Consider the following 15,406-nt stretch of genomic DNA (forward strand, 5'->3'; position numbering starts at 1 on the left):
AATTACACCAAGGTTGCCCAATGCCTGAGTTTGCATACTCTGAATATTAAAGTGAGCTCTTACGCGTATAATAATTACGTTATAAAATTGCTACTCAACTCGGAGTAAGTACATGTCTACACAACAGGCATAAGTTTTGGTACAAGTCATAAGCGTTGATTTTTTACATACGTTCATATGACACGTTTATATCCCTTGCGAGGTAGACACAGTTTTGAAAGATTAAAATTAATGACATATCCTATCGCATGCCAATTTTATAAAACCACTAGCTGTGCCCGCGACTTCGTCCGCGTGGAATTTAATTTTTCTTCTTTATTTTGAGCATCATCGAAGCCCTCAAGGATGAATATATTTCCACGTATTTTTTACATTTTCCATTATTTCTTCGCTCCCAAAAAATTGCAGCGTGATGTTATATAGCCTAAAGCCTCCCTCAGTAAATGGTCTATTCAATAGAAAAATAATTATTCAATTCGTTCCTGAGATTAGTGCGTTCAAACAAACAAACTCTTCAGCTTTATAATATTAGTATAGATTACATTGTGACTGTATCAAACTGAATACGACTATACTATCATATCTTTGTTTCAAGTAAGTCACTGTTAAAAAGTCAAAGGTTGGCTGGAAGAGATCGCTTAACTATAAGTCCGCCTTTGCTCAACATATTCATAATGTATGTTTTTAGTACACATGTATTTTTTTATTGACAATAAAGATAATAATTTGTATTTGTATTAGAGGTAGACTTAGCCAACAGTATTGAAATACTGAAAAGCCGCGTTCAGCTGTTTGGCTTAATGATAGAATTGATATTCAAATAGTGACGGGTTGCTAGAACATCGCCTATAAGAAGAATCTCATGTTAGCCATTCCTATAAACACCTTTTACGTCATCCATTGGAAAGAGATTGTTTGGTATTATCCTTTTTTTCTTTTGTTGCCGGAAACCATACAGCAATTCCATCATCAAGCCAAACAGCTGAACGTGGTCATTGGAGACTAGTGTTTATCTATTTTTATAGGCAATTAAGATTATTTGTATTTGCTATACTCGCTCCCTCTCTAACCTTGCACCACACGTGAAAGTAGAAGTGGGTGGGGAGATAAGCTAGCTTCCTCCCCCCCACCCCCCACTTCCGTCGCTGTGACGTGTTGATATGTGAGTGTCGCTTTGCTTCATTACTGGTTTAAAATTACTGTTTACTTATAACTGATTTAATCAAATTTAAAAGTTATTACTTGGGTGTGTTGGAATTGATTGTCACTGGAAATTAACATCTAACTTATAGGTATGTGCCGTGTGGTTCCCGGAACTTTAGAATTGGACCAATCCATATCTTTCCCATGGATGTCGTAAGAGGGGACTAAGGGAAATGCAACAAACTTGGGATTTTTATTGGAGTAGATGTGCAAGCAACCTGTCCTCATTTGAATTTCAATTTCATCACTGTAGGCTCTGTCCACCTCGCTAGGGATGTAGCCTTGATTATTTATGTATGTAAAAATTAGGAAGATTTCTACCATAGTAAACAGTTCACGAAAGGTGATTAGATATATTTTGTCTTCTCTTCTCTCTCTCTCTTCTAATTTGTTCTTAATTTCATTGGAAACTTTTGTAAAAAGCCCTCATGGATAATAACGCAATGTAGGTAAGGTTTCGATGGTCAGATGGGAGGTGAAAAGTAAAAAAACTGACCAAATCAATCACGAGTTTTTTTTTAAAATTAAAAAAAATGGTGATTTCCAAATACAACATGAAACTCTCTCCGTAACAGAGTGACTGACGACGCACAGCGCAAACCGCTGGGTCATCTGAAGAAGTGGCAACAAACTGCACTGCAGCATTTTCTTCAGTAACGTCAACTTCACATTTTTATAAGAATAGAAATATGAATGTCAGATTACATTGTTATGATGAATTGATTTAATTGAACTTAAATTATAAAAAAAAATGAATTTGAAATGGAATGTCATACATACATACTCGTACATATGGTCACGTCTATATCCCTTGCGGGGTAGACAGAGCCAACAGCTTAAAAAGACTGAATGGCCTCGTTCAGCTATAATGGATGAAAATGTCAAATTTAACTAAATTGATCTTCCGAATTTTGAATTGAACATACTACAAATATTAACGATCTTCCTGCGCCAAGCTCAAGCCAGATATATTTTTCATTCAGACATTGACATCAAATCCCAATTCACCGTTAAACCTAATCCAAAACAATCAGTCTGGTAATCCTAAAAGAGCTATTAGTATTCGTTCGTAAGTACGTGAACGGCCCCATGAGCCTGCTATGTGTCCCTTTGATAGCCCGCAAGGGAAATCTGTACGGTTTTGGGGAATCTGTACGTTTTTTGTACGACACCGTTTAAATCTTGTTAGGTGAATCTCTATTGGGAGTTTTTGATTCGTCTGGTAGAATGTTTTGGATTTAATTTTTTTTGTAGTAAATCTCGGTTGCCTTTTAATTACAGGTGATTTTTATGTTAAAACATTATTTACATACATTTATATGTATAAATCACGCCTCTTTCCCGGAGGGGTAGGCAGAGACCACATTTCACTTGCCACGATCATTGTACACTTCTTTCGCTTCGTCCACATTCATAACTCTCTTCGTGCAAGCTCGTCGGTTTCGGGTACTCTTGACCTGACCTTTTGCTAGAACGTCTCCGATTTGATCAAGGTACGTTCGTCTAGGCCTTCCAACAGTCTCATTTACACTTCCTTTGTATATTTGCTTAGTCAACCTGTTTTCATTTATCTTTTCAACATTAACAAAAAAACATTATTTTTTTTTATTTATTTACAACTTAATTGAGCTTCAAAGGTACCATAGATAGACTTAACGCTAAAAGCATTATCAAGCCGTCAACTTGAAGACCTTTAGAAAAAAGCTAACAGATAAAATAATCTGGTGTCAATAAAAGAGTAAAAAAATACACAAATGTCATAGACGAAATAAGAATATAGAGATATGAAAGCATTATCTGTCAGTTTAGCGCAGTGGTCGAATTGGTAAATTGCCTGACTATAAATGCATAAATAATGCACGTGGAGGTTCAAATCCTATCTCGACCATGTACCTTGAGGAAAACTGCACATTCACGGCAACTGGACGTGAGATTGCGTAGCTTATAATGCTCTTCTCTTCTAAAACCTTCTCTTAAGAGTTTTCTGGAAACCGTATCAAAATCGGTTCAGCGAAACGCGAGATGATCGCGGGCAAAGATACATACTGAACTACTTACTGAGAATCACCTTTGTTAGAAGTTTTTTTCTTTTTTTTTGTCATATCTTTAAGTTTCACAACATTGGTTGACGTCAAATAAATTACTTAAAACTAGGTTTACAGCGGCTTCCAAAGCGCCAGTGCAGAAGAAGCGGCAACAAACTGCACTGCAGCATTTTCCTTAACAACGTCAACTTCACAACTATCCAAACTTAGAATAGAAATGTGGACTAGAAAAATAAAAATGCTATTTTATTCATATCTGCCATTTTCAATAACGCCGCCTGCTTTGGCGAATGCAATGCAGTATTACACTAAAATCGAAAATTTTCAATATCAAATACCTAAATGTAAGTATTGAATTTTATTGTTGCATTTCCAATGAACAATAAGTTTGAATTATTACTTAAAGGAGCGTCAAATAAGTATATTACAAAAGTCTTAATAGCCGACTAAGGGATAGGTTTATAAATTTGGCATTCATCATTTTAGGCAACCTTTAACACACTACGACACTATTTGAATCTCAACTCTATCATTAAGCCAAACAAAAAAAAGTGATGATTGTCAATTATCTTAACTTTGTGGGAATAAAGTTAAGACTAGTTAGAATTCAGGTTTTATTTTATGTTAATTTAATTTTTTACAATTTGTTTCATAATATAATAACTATCTATAGAAATTTTATTGAGGGTGTGGTTCCCGGCAATAAAGAATAGGACCACTCCATCTCTTTCCCATGGAGGTCGTAAAAGGCGACTAAGGGATAGATTTACAAAATTGTTTTTTTTTTGGCAATGGACTAGCAACTTGTCACTCTTTGAATCTTAATCTATTATTAAGCCAAATAGCTGAATGTGGCCTATCAGTCTTTACAAGACTGTTGCCCCTGTTTACCCCGCAAGGGATATAGACGTCATTATATATATGCATGTATGTAACACAGAGCACTGAAGTCCACTGCACCCGGCGCTTACGAGTATCAGGCTCTGTTCAATATTTGAAAATGAATTCCCTTTTTCGTAAGGAATTCGCTTAGACGATGCTCGAATGTGCATACCAAGCCCTAATATAAATTCTTTGTTACAAATATTATGATCCATTAGAAATATTACTTTTGCTTGCCCTTGAAACCAAGGTCTCAGATGGCTCAAGGCCCGGGGCGTCACAATGAATAAAAAATAGTGTTGAAAGTCCATCCATTTATAGGCTTTATAAATACATATGTATATATAATGTTTACCGTGTGGTTCCAGGCACCAACAGAAAAAAAAAATAAGAACACCCCATCTTTTTCCCATGGATATAGTAAAAAGCGACTAAGGGATATGCTTATAAACTTGGAATACTGCTTTTAGGTGACGGGCTATCAACCTGTCATTTTATATGAATCTCAATTTTATCAGTAAGCCAAACAGCTGATCGTGGCCTATCACTATTTTCAAGACTCTGTTTTGGCTCTGTCTATCCCGCAAGAGATATAAACGTGATTATGTGTATGTATGTATATACATATATTACACGTAGTCCACTTGTTTTACATTTTACGTGCAAAAATTGAAATAAATCTATACTAATATTATAAAACTGAAGAGTTTGTTTGTTTGAACGTGCTAATCTCAGGAACTACTGGTTCGAATTGAAAAATTCTTATTGCGTTGAATTTATCGAGGAAGGCTTAAGTCCATATAACATCACGCTGCAACTATAAGGAGCAAAGAAATAATGGAATAGATATGTGAAAAAAAAACGGGGAAAATTATTCATCCTTAAGGGCTTCAATGATGCCCAACGAAGTCGCGGGTACAGGTAGTTAATAAATTAAAATAACATACATAAAGTCACATTTATTAATATGTCCTTTGCAGGGTAGACCAGAGCCAACAGTCTTGTAAATACTGATGGGCCAACTTTAGCTGTATGGCTAAATGATGGAATTATTATTTCTCCTAGACTTTAGAAAACTATATGACAAATTGCAAATTTCACAATTCAGGCTGTGAATCTATATGTCAACCAATCAGTTAGCCTCCTCTTTTATATATATTCAGATTCATTTGTAAGAGATATTAAATTTAATGATTAATCAGAATTTCAAGAACCGACAAAATTATTCCACATTAATGTTTTTCGTTATTGTTACCATTATGTTAATTTTATAACGGGTAAAATTATAAAATTATATACCAACCATTTTCACTATTATAGAAAATGGTAGCTTTATTTATGAAGCCTATAAATTGACTATGGCATAGACTTATAGACTTGGAATTCTTCTTGTTGGCGATGTGGCTAGCAACCTGTCACAATTTGAATCTCAACTCCATCATAAAATCATACAGATGAACGTGGCGTTCAGTCTTTTCAAGACTGTTGGCTCCGTCTACCCCGCAAGTGATGTAGACGTGACTATATGTATGTAAATATGTATAGAATAGAATGGATTTATTTTCAAAATTGGATACAAGGTATCACTTATTGACGTCACATAACTTAAATCTAATTAAAACTACTACAGCTTCCAAAGCGCATGTGTAGAAGAAGCGGCGGAACAAACTACAATGCAGTATTTATTTTCATCAAATATAGATCTCTTAAATCTAAATCGTGGACGAATGCTCATTGTCTACATTAAAAAACATGAATGAATGTAGAACTAATTATGTCAATACGAATATTACGTCAAATAAAATAAAGATAAAGATAAAATAAAATATGTAGTAGTGTAGTATGTTTTTAATATTAACAGTAGAGTTCTTAGAATATTGTTACCAGCCTTGTAACTAGTATTGTTGTTCATGAGAAAACGTGTTGTACAAGACATACATACATACTATGTATGTTTTGTCTTGTTATATTTTTCGTGTGGTTCCCGGCACCAATATAAAAATGGATTACGGGAACGAACATTGTTACACTCCTCTGAAACGGCTTGACCGATTCTCGTAAAATTTTGTGAGCATATTGAGTGGGTCTGAGATTCGGCCAACATTTATTTTTTATACCACTTATTGATAAGCGTTGTCCCTTAACATTTTTTTTAACTAGAAATTATTAAAAAATGATTTATATGGCAAAACAACGTTTGCCGGGACGGGACAGCTAGTTATATATGTATAAGATTATTTTTCTTAAATATGTTCAATGTACAGACAAATTTCAGTTACAGTTTTATTATAAGTATAGATTAGGTTGTCGGTTATTCACGCTTTTTGATAGACGTCTTACTAAGGGCGGCATAATATTTTCAAAGTCCAAAGATCGCTTTCAGAATGAGTTTAAGTTGGACCACATTATAATTCCTTCTCAAAAATTTCATGTTACAATCTTTTGGTGAAAAAACTGAAGTTTTGTGATCATTCAAACTTTACCAATTTTCTTTACTACGAGCTACGTGTTAGGGTGAACTCACACGAACATGGTAAGAACTAATGAACATTGATGGTCGCAAATTAAATAAATAAATAAAAAAAAAACAAAAACAAAAGTTATTTACCAAAAAATAAAAAAACGTAGGCAATTTCTACTGCGGCCATGTACATTTATGAATCTTTTCTGAGATACGTAGATACATAAGGAATGCTAAGATATAGTATGATTTTAATTATTACTTTTTGATGTAAATTTTATTTTTGTTAGTTTATTTGTTAATACTTTTTTGTACTCATAGCAAGTATATGTATAATACTTTCTTGTACTCTATCTGTTCCCATTTAAATATTTTTTAAGTAATAACTAGTTAAAAAAAATATTAAGGATGGGCAACCCTTATCACTAAGGGGTATGAAAAATAAATGTTGGCCGAATCTTAGACCTACTCAACACGCTCACAAAATTTCACGAGAATCGGTCAAGCCGTTTCGGAGGAGTACGGGAACGAACATTGTGAACGAGAATTTTATATAAGATATTTATTGTACATACATATTAACAGGCAAAGCCAGCTGGCAAACATATGCATATGTTTGCCATAGCAACGGTTTCCAAGACTTGTTTTGTTGAGAAAAAAATATATAACAGAATTTATTGTTTAAAATTTTTATTTTGTTTCCAAAAATATTGTTCTTTTTCATTATTTCTTAACTCTCCTCTGTTCTCCTTCTGTCTTCTTTAGTGTATTTAGTATATTCTCACTAACTTTCCACTATACTTTCCATAGTTTTCAACTATAGGCAGGTTTTATGTATTGTCTGAGTTCACCCGAACTTCTGGCATAATGACAAGCGGTTTTTGCGACTGGGACAAAAAAAATTGTTATCGCCCAACGGAGTTCCTAGTGTCTTCGTCGGATATAAAAAAAATTGATTGCATATGTGCCGTGTGGTTGCCTGAATTTTTATACTCGTAGAACTCCTAAATGAACTGTTGTTCACCCTTGCCTCAGTTTTGTATGCGATCCTCTTATTGTCAGGTTGGCTGGAAGAGATCCCACTTAGGGATAAGCCCGCCTTTGTACTGTACTACTGTTTTATATTTGTAATGTACTCCTTTAGTGAACAATAAACCATTTGCTTACTTACCAGTTCATATTTTTCCCATGTGCAAATATATAATATATAGAGGCTGTATTCCTTGCGGGGTAAACAAAGCCAACAGTCCCAAGAATTCGTAAATTTATTTTCCATTCCCTTAGTCGTCTTTAACGTCCTCCATGAGAGAGTTATAGAGTGGTCCTATTCTAAAAATTCATACATACAGACCTATAGTCACGTCTTTATGCCTTGCGGGGAAGACAGTGCCAACCATCTTGAAAAGACTGAAAGGCCAACGTGGCTTTTGTTTATGCTGTATGAGACCCCATAAGCCCATCGCCTGAATCTAGATCCAAAGATTCAGTTTTGCATGTTTTGTAAATATTTGACCCACATTATCTTTCTCTTAAGTCTTTTCTCTTGGCAGTGCCGTGTGGTTCCCGGCACCAATACAAAAAAGAATAGGACCACTCCATCTCTTTCCCATGGATGTCGTAAAAGCCGACTAAGGGGTAGGCTTATAAACTTGGGATTCTTCTTTTAGGCGATGGGCTAGCAACCTGTCACTATTTGAATCTCAATCCTATCTTAAAGCCAAATAGCTGAACGTGGCCTACCAGTCTTTACAAGACTGTAGGCTCTGTCTACCCCGCGCGGGATATAGACGTGATATGTATTATGTTTTCATCTCTATGGCGCCTCTTACGTCATTGGCAGGAAGTTAACCTCATTAGTGTTTTTAAGTGAATCAGTTTGACGCATTAAAATTTTACTCAAGAACAATATTAACACAAACACTTATTTACATTTGTATTGAATTTGAAAAATGAAGAAGTGTGAAGCGACCTTTAGACCCGAATTCGGTAAGCCGTACGTAGATCAACGTGGCATTTCAGTCTTTCCGAGACTGTCGGCTCTGTCCACCCCGTAAAGGATAGAGTCGTGATTACGTGATGACGTCTGTACATACATATAATCACGTCCATATCCCTTGCGGGGTAGACAGAGCCAACAGTCTATCTTATATCTTAAAGCCAAATAGCTGAACGTGGCCTATCAGTCTTATCAAGACTGTTGGGTTGGCTCTGTATATGAAATAGCTCTTATGTATGAAAATCGAAATACAATTTCCACATAGAAGCGAAACAACGACAGTTTTTCGCTTCAGGGCAGATCCTGTTATAAATAAATAAATATATACCTACGGGACAAATTAAACATATTGAGTTAGCCTCGAAGTAAGTTCGAGACTTGTGTTACGAGATACTAACTCAACGATACTATACATACATACATATAATCACGTCTATATCCCTTGCGGGGTAGACAGAGCCAACAGTTTTGAAAAGTCTGATAGGCCACGTTCAGCTATTTGGCTTTAAGATAGAATCGAGATTCAAATAGTGACAGGTTGCTAGCTCATCGCCTTAAAGAGGAATCCCAAGTTTATAAGCCTATCCCTCAGTCGCCTTTTACGACATCCATGGAAACGAGACGGATTGATTCTATTCTTTTTTTATTAGTGCCGGGAACCACACAGCACTATATTTTATAATAAATACTTATTTATATACATAATCATCCAAGACTTAGGCCAATCAGAAAAACTTCTTTCCTCAACAAGCCCTAGCCGGGATTCGAACCCGGTACCTCCGGCGTCACAGACAAGCGTACTACCGCTGCGCCACAGAGGCTGTCGTTATCCTAAGCCTTAAGGCCTTACCAACATAACAATCAGAACAATTTGACAGTAACTGTCTAAGTTAAGTCATTACGGCAGATTACCAGAAGTTAAAATAAGGGTTTTTGTAGGAAAAATAACGGGTTGAGCGCTACGTATCTTAGTTAATTAGTAATTATTCATGCTAATTGCAAATTTGGATCTCAGGTAGGTACTTACCGACTGGATTATTTTAAAAGTTTTTGAGGCCGTGTGGTTCCCGGCACCTTTAGATAAAAGAATAGAACCACTTTATTCAACAACATCCCATGTCGTAAAAGGCGACTAAGGGATAGGTTTATAAACTTGGGATTCTTCTTGTAGGCGATGGACTAGCAACCTGTCAAAATTTAAATCTCAAATCCATCAATAAGTCATACGAGTATGCCTGAACGTAGCATTCTACCCCGGAAGGGATATAGACGTGACTTTATGTATGTACATATGAATAGAATAGAATAGATTTATTTTCAAAATTGGATACAAAGTATCACTTATTGACGTCACATCACTTAAATATAATTATAACTACTACCGCTTTCATAGCGCACGTGGCGGAACAAATTACACTGCAGCATTGTCACCGAACGTCAATTTACGAATTCTTAAATCTAAATCGTGAACGAATGCACATTGTTAACATTAAAAAACGTGAATGAATGTAAAATTAATTATTTCAATACGAATATTTGGTCAAATGTATGTATGTATGTATGTATTTCGATGTATATAACATCGAGTTCTTAATCAGTTTCCTTCCCAGTTCATCTGAACCATAAAACTAGAACCTTTTTTCTTAGTTTATCGCCGATCCCTTTTCTATTCAAAACTAATAAATTTCCCTCGAAAAACTGCTTAAGAAGGAATAAATAAGAGCGAACCATAAAGTAGACGCACTCGTAAAATCGAAAAAGCGTAAGTTGCTTAGATAATAATATTAAAGTTACATTCATTCATACATTTAATCACGTTTTTATCTCTTACAGGGTAAACAGAGTCGATAGTCTCACAAAGACTACAGTATAAAGTGATAATATACTGAGAGATACACTCTCGGTGAGGGAAAACATCGTGAGGAAACCTGCACATTCAGGCAACTGGATGTACTCCAATATGATCCAACAAGAGAAACCTAACCCCTAGGTTTCCCTCTAAATGTTATGGAGGTCAGGTAGGAGTCGCTTCGTGTAAAAACCTGACTCACCCAATCCAGGATCCATGGTCAAGAGATTTCCCCGGGCTCCTCTCCTGGGTGGTGAGGATGCCAGAAAGAAGAGCTATGTCATATACTATGAACGAGAAATAAATACTAAATCTGCTTTCTTTTTGCTTTTTTTGTGGTGTCTTGATTTTACTACATTTTATGGTTTTCCTGCCACCACTGCCACCGAACACCGCTCGGTCACCCAGGTACTGATACTATAAAAGAACAAAAGTACCAATGTAGTTGCAGCTGAAAAGGTACCCGAAAATAGAAATGCAAAAATACCATTGTTTGTGAGAGCCCACTAGAGCCAAGTCCGTTTATACCCTACGATTTATATTTAAGTTTTTTTTTTCATAATAAAAGGTAATCAATACATTTGAAAAAGGAAGTATAAATGAATAGGCATTAAAATAAAAAATTAAGATCGATATAAAGGGACAACTTACACATATTCGTGCAGATTAAAAAATATTGAAACCTAATGCTTTTTTTATTTTATCAAGTTCACGTTTCAACTTAAGTAAAGGTAATTTCCGGAGAAATAAAATATAGCTAACTATAAATAATAAAGACAATTTTAGAGGTTAGCTGTTAAAATGACATTTATAAAAGAAATGCTACAACTAGCGCCATCTATGTTAATAGGTGGCACTATTTGAATATTTTTTTATTATAAAAAATAAAAAAGACAAATAATAAAACTCGTTGTCATATTTCAAACAATCTTTATTTAATCACGCCTCTTTTCCGATGGTAGGCAGAGACTACATCACAGCTTTTGCTTCATCACCTTTTATCAATCTTAATTATAATGATTCACAAGCTAGCTTTATTCATTGCTAGTTAAACTGAGGGAGATGCATAAAAATAAGCTGGAGAAAAGCCCCTTTTATAAAGAAAAGGCTGCAAAAAAACAGATAAATAGACATATAATTTTTTTCAACACAAGAAGAAAAGGTTGTGTAATAACGTCTCATTTATAACTAGAATCTCTTTCAAATAACAGGATGTATTTCTGGTAAAATTAATATCGTACTGTATAAACGAGCCTCGACTAAACATTGCGCCTACTGCCACTCGAATGAAAAGGCTAAGTTGAGTGAACAATAAACATATCTCCTTTGTTTTAGTGTGGGTTGTACAGTACAATTCGTACTTACGGTATAGATATTGATGTTTTTTGTCTATCATTTACTTCTTATTTAGGTCAGTGTTTATGAATTTTATTTCAATTTCTTTTCAGAAGTATTCTTTGAATCTTGATTTTCAACATGAATCCATAAAGAATCTCGAAAGGTTCTTTTTGAATCTCGATTTCAACATGAAGCCATATAGCGGAACGTGGGCTTCCAGACTATTCAAGACTATTGGCTCTGTCTACCCCGCAAGGGATAGAAAAGTGACTATATGTATGTAGACCAGAATTATACTTATTTACATCTTTGACACTCTCATCCCGCATAGATTTCAAGCCAGAAATTCCACTTAGGCAACACAAAGCATACATGCCCGACCCACAGAGCTGGTGACGCAGGAATTTAATACGTACTCGTATCTGAGAGGAATCTGCACAAGATGCAATAAAGCACAGTGTTATCCTGCTGTTTGGAAAGATCCGTGGATTAATCAGTTAACATTTCATATACACATACTATACATATATAAAACAAGAATAGGACCACTCCATCTGTTTTCCATGGATGTCGTAAAAGGCGACTAAGGGATAGGCTTATAAACTTCGGATTCTTCTTTTAGGCATTGGATTAGCAACCTGTCACTATTTGAATTCAATTCTATCATCAAGCCAAACAGCTGAGCTAGGCCTATCAGTCTTTTCCAGACTGTTGGCTCTGTCTACCCCACAAGGGATAAAGACGTGATTATACGTATGTATGTATACATAAAATCACACCTTTTTCTCGGAGGGGTAGGCAGAAAATACATCTTTATACTTGCCACGATCTCTGCATTCTTCCTTCGCTTCATCCACATTCATAACTCTCTTCATGCAGGCTTGGCGATTTCGGGTACTCTTGACCTGACTTTAGTGGAAGCCTACAAAAGGAAGCTCAAGTATATTTATAACCTATTCCCCTCGTCGTCTTGTCCTGGAGTGGTTCTATTCAAAAGTGCTGGAAACCACACGACAAACAGACTATTCTGGCCTATTTCCGAAGAAAACAATCAGGATGTTGTGTTATTCTTTGTTGCATATAACATACATACAAAAATCTTTTTATCCGGAGAGGTAGAAAGACACTTTATTTTTCGACTTTTCAATAAGAAAAATACGAAGAAATAAATACACTCATCACGTTAAGAAATCACGTCTTTATCTCTAAAGGGGAAGACAGAGCTGTCATGAAAAGATTGAAATACCACGCTCAACCGTATGCCTCTCGAAAGAAAAATTCAGAATTTTTTAATTGATTTATCAAAAATCTTGATTGCAAGCTTATTCAGTCATCAATAGGGATAAAATTTAAGCAACAATTCAGCAGATACCTTATTTAATTCAAACAATCAGTATCCACACCACAGACTTGGTAAATGTATAGAACAGTCAATTTAATAATTTGACTGATGAAATTTTTGAAAGTATTTCAATTTATATACATACATACATATGGTCACGTCTATATCCCTTAGGGGTAGACAGAGCCAACAGTCTTGAAAAGACTGGATTGCCACGTTCAGCTATTTGGCTTAATGATAGAATTGAGATTCAATTAGTGACAGGTTGCTAGCCCATCGCCTAAAAAAAGAATCCCAAGTTTATAAGCCTATCCCTTAGTCGCCTTTTACGACATCCATGGGAAAGAGATGGAGTGGTCCTATTCTTTTTTGTATCGGTGCCGGGAACCACACGGCAAGAGATTGTGACGTTTAGTTAAAACATCGCAGGCAAGAGTGATGAGAGATTATTTAATAATTTACAAAACATACATATATAGAATAAATACAACCTTAATTATTACTAGTTCGGCAATATTTAAGAAGTCGTGGATTTAGCTACAGACACGAGATATAGCTAGTAACCGCCGGAGAATAGCGAGCTATTTAACTTGGTGAGCGTTGAAGTCGTCCAAGGGCGAAGTATGGGACACCCGGGCTGTGAAGAGGGGCGCCGGGGACACTTCACAAGATGTGGATGACATTCATGTAACATGAATGGAGTAGTCCAATTATAAAGTGCCGGCGCCTCTATACCTTTCATATATCTATGCTATAGTCGATAGCCCATCCCGGGTATAAGGTATAAATTAATTCAATGAACAAACAAATGGGTAGCATTTTGATAAATTTCCCTGGAGTTCAATGTAAATTTATTTTGTAACCCAAATCTTCTTGGTATTTAATAATTGAGTCTTTGATTTATTTGGAGTCGTCTTAATTTTGCTGTCTTTTGTGCCGTGTGGTTCCCGGCACCAATAAAATAAAAGAATAGGACCACTCCGTCTCGTTGTCATGGATGTTATCTATACTAATATTATAAATCTGAAGAGTTTTGCTTGTTTGTTTGGATGCGGTAATCTCAGGAAGTACTGGTTCGAATTGAATAATTATTTTTGTGTTGAATAGAACATTTATCGAGATATAATATTATATAGCTGAAGAGTCTTTTTTGTTTGTTTGATTGAACGCGCTAATCTCGGGAAGTATTGGTTCGAATTAAAACATTATTTTTGTGTTAAATAAACCATTTATCGAGGAAGGCTTTAGACTACATAACATCACGCTGCAACTATTAGGAGCGAAGAAATAATGGAGAATGTGAAAAAATCGGGGAAAATATTCATCCTTGTGGGCTTCAATGATGCCCAAAATAACTATTCCACGCGGACGAAGTTGCGGGCACAGCTAGTTATTTATATTGTCATATAATACTCTAATTTCTATTGATAAACAGAATCAGTGGTTTGTCAGCTAATTAACTTATTAGTATTGTTATCTTGATCACAAATGCAATTATGTGATATCATGTCAAATGATCTGTGAATTGACGCTATATGTGATTAGAGGTAATTGAGCCGTGTGGTTTACGAAATTTTAGAATAGAACAACTATGGATCTGTCTGATGGATGTCGTAAAAGGCGACTTAGGCGCATATTCAACTAATACAACCTTCTGCTGAACGCTGGTCTGGTACCAAAAAAGAAACCTTTTTTTTCCAGCCACACTATGCCTGCCTTTTTTTCTACGTCTATGTTTATACCTATCAAAAATAATTTAATGGCTAAAACTAAAATTAAATAAAGACTATTTAAAGATATCAATAAATGGCCTCCCATGGTAGTTACCGAAGATAAAAGTCATAAAAGTCAGCCATAGTTCCCTTTCTGTCTACCCCACAAGGGATATAAAAGTATGTGTATGTATATAGGTATTTGAATCTCAATTCTATCACTAAGCCAAATAGCTGAACGTGGCCATTCAGTCTTTTCAAGACAGTTGGCTCTGTCTACCCCGCAAGGGATATAGACGTGACCATAAGTATGTATTTATGTATGTATGTGTATAAAGGTATAGTTCATAACAAAAGTTATTTGACAATTTACTTTGCCATCCTACTATACTAATATTATAAGTGCGAAAGTTTGTGAGTATGTCAGGATGTCAGTATGGATGTTTGTTACTCTTTCACGTAAAAACTACTGAACCGATTACGATGAAATTTGGTATGTATGGTAGCTGAAGACCCAGAATAACATATAGGCTACTTTTTAACTTGGAGTCCCCGCGGGAATGATTCCACGCGGACGA

Source organism: Amyelois transitella, chromosome 26 (genome assembly GCF_032362555.1).
Source record: "Amyelois transitella isolate CPQ chromosome 26, ilAmyTran1.1, whole genome shotgun sequence".
NCBI classification, from domain to species: domain Eukaryota; kingdom Metazoa; phylum Arthropoda; class Insecta; order Lepidoptera; family Pyralidae; genus Amyelois; species Amyelois transitella.